The sequence below is a fragment of the Desmodus rotundus genome, chromosome 4, assembly GCF_022682495.2.
Source record: "Desmodus rotundus isolate HL8 chromosome 4, HLdesRot8A.1, whole genome shotgun sequence".
NCBI lineage: Eukaryota > Metazoa > Chordata > Mammalia > Chiroptera > Phyllostomidae > Desmodus > Desmodus rotundus.
In genome coordinates this window covers 142,246,235-142,249,089 of record NC_071390.1, presented here as the reverse complement: position 1 = coordinate 142,249,089, position 2,855 = coordinate 142,246,235, and the positions used below count along the sequence as shown (strand labels likewise).

The window sequence follows — 2,855 nt, the reverse complement described above, 5'->3', positions numbered from 1 at the left end:
CTTTTATTATGTTCCTGGTGTATTCTTTTACTATGTATTTCTTTACTTCGAAAGAAGTACCTAGTAACTTGTAGAAAAGAAAAGATACTGATAAATTTAGCAAATGGCTGAGTGAAAAGTCTGGAAAATTTTCTATTTGAACTTTCGTTATTGGTACAATATAAAACTATTTAAATATTATGTATTTATATTTAAAGGATGGTATTCTATGTAATGAGTCATTTGGAAACTTAGTACTAAATTATTTTTAACCTTTTTATTGTTCAGAAGGTAATTAATGGTTTTAAGTTGTAGATTTTGAAATGATGCATTTTACAACCATTATAAGAATAAAAGTTTAAAGCTATTGGCATATTTTGTAACCTTTGTTTGGGTTTTTGATCATTAAATAAGTTATTGACACCTTGCACAGTTGAAAAGAGTGTGTAGTCTCTATGGTTTATAGTGTGGGAGAATGATTCTGAATGATCCTCTCGTTGAAACAACTAAAATACTGAATAAAATATCAAGAAAAAAATTAAATACATTGCTCAACTGCTATAAAAGTTAGCATTGCTCATAATATCAATATATCCCAATCTGGTGCTCAGTAGAGACAAAACCATCTGCCCTGAGATTTGTAATGGTAAGAGAATCTTCATGAAAGTTTGTGGTCCTAACTTATGTTACCCATATAGTACAAAACCTCAAGAGGAGAATTTAATTTAAACTGGTCTGTAATTGGCACAAGAGTCTCTTGTGCTAGTGATTCTCCAAGATTCCCTAGGTCATATATGGATACCATGGTATATAGCTGCCAACCATAAATTACATTGCCAACTTCCCTTACAGCTTGTGTTGCCTGTATTAATGTTCAGACAATAGATTACTAAGGGAAGTTATGTGTGGCACTTCTGTGGCTTGCCTGCAGAAGGAATGCCTGTGTGGTTCCACCTGACTACTTCTTTCTTGTGTACTGATTGTTGATGAAATCTCCAGACAGCAGAATTTAGACACAGAGATTGGAGTTTGTGTTGAGTTGCGCCTCCAGCTATACACTGCTTATTTCTAGACTATTACATGAGAAGGAAACAATCTTCTGTCTTATTTAAGCAACTGTATTTTAGGATCTCTTTGTTACAGGAGTTTAGCCTGTATCCTAACTAATGCCTTTTAAAGAATAGACAAGACAGATTTGAAAAAGATTAATTTTAGTTCTTCTGTAAATGAAAAAGAAAATTGAAATAAAAACTAAATAAGTAAATTAAAAAAACAGGGTTACCTGGAGAAATGGTAAATTCCAGGGCGGAGACACTGGTGTGACAAAGTAAGAAAGTGCTTGAAATACAATAAGGCTGGAATACTGCTCAGCAGGGGAGAGAGACAGAGAGAGGGGGAGAGAGAGAAAGAAAATGAGAGAGAATGAGAATATGACAGATACATGTAACAACATGGCTTAACTTCAAAACATCATACTAAGTGAATGAAGCCAGACACATAAGACTGCATATTGAATGATTCTATTATAGGAAATTTCTAGAAAAGGTAAAACTAAAGAGACACAAAGTAAAAAGGTACTTGCCTTGAGTTGGGGGGTCAGAGTGGGGATTGACTGCCAATGAGTGAGGGAACTCTTGGGGTCATAGTATTCTAAAATGCAGTGTGGTAATGGTTGCACATTTATTCATTGAATTTTACATTTAAACTTATTTATTAAACTTTATATTTATTTTTGAATTTGTTTTTTGAATTTATTAAATTTTACATGTAAAATAAGTGAATTATATGTAAACTATACTTCAGTAAGGCTGAAGTATATCTGAGAGATACTGTAAAAATAATGCCATGGCAAAACCTAATTTAAACATAGCACATTAAAAAAATAATAAAGTAGCAGGCTTTAATTGCAGCCTAAATGGCTAGAATAGACTTAAGAGTAAAATTAGAGCCCTCTTCAATTTTGAGGAAGGTTTATGAAGTGGCAAGTTGTAGTAATTGATCAATAGTCGTATATTGGTGATTAGAATAATTCACTGTTCATTTATCCAGCACTGACTTACTGACTCCTCGCTGTGTGCCTGGCACTATTTTAGAGACACAGCATTGAACAAAACAGGCAAAATTCCTGCCCTTAGGGTATTTACATTCTGGTGGAAGAGAGTGATAATAAGTAAGTGAAATATAGGTATTATCCCAGATAGTTTAAATGCCCTGGAGAAAAATAAAGCAGAGAAGATGGGTAGGAAGTTTTGGAGGAGAGGTTCTAGTTTTACGTGGGGTAGTCAGGAAGCCCCTTAGTTACTGAAAGGTGGTACTTGAAATAGACCCAAAGGAGGAAGGGTGTGAGCCCTGAAGATGAGGGGGAAGATCATTTCAGGCAAAGAGATTAGCAAGTTCAAATGTTCTGAGCAGGACTTGCCCCATTTGTTAAGGATGGTCAAGGAGCAGTGAACATGGAAAAGCAGAGGAAGAGTGGTTGGAGATAAGATCAGAGAGAGACTTTATTGGCCATATTAAGGACTTTGGAGGTTTTAATGTGATTATAAGGACTTTGGCTTTTTAAAAGAGCATGGTAAAATATGTATAACAAAAAGTTTACTATTTAAACCATTTGTAAGTGTACAAGTCAGTGGCAATTAAGTACACTCACAATGTAGTACAACCATTTGTTTCCAAAATTATTTCATTATCTCAAACTGAAACTCTGTACCATTAAACCATAACTTCTCTCCTTCCCCCAGCCCCTAGTAACCTCTAATCTATTTTCTGTCTCTACAGATTTGCCTATTCTAGGTAACTCATAGAAATGGAATCATACTTAGCCTAATGTTTTTAAGGTTCATCCATGCTGTAACATGTGTCAGAATTTCTTTCCT

The 2,855-nt window shown here is 34.4% G+C and overlaps 1 protein-coding gene across 1 annotated transcript in view; it reads left to right on the top strand.

The window, feature by feature from the left end:
* DNAJC1 (DnaJ heat shock protein family (Hsp40) member C1) overlaps positions 1 to 2,855 on the top strand; it is a 226,999-nt gene that overhangs the window by 42,309 nt on the left and 181,835 nt on the right. The window lies entirely within an intron of this gene.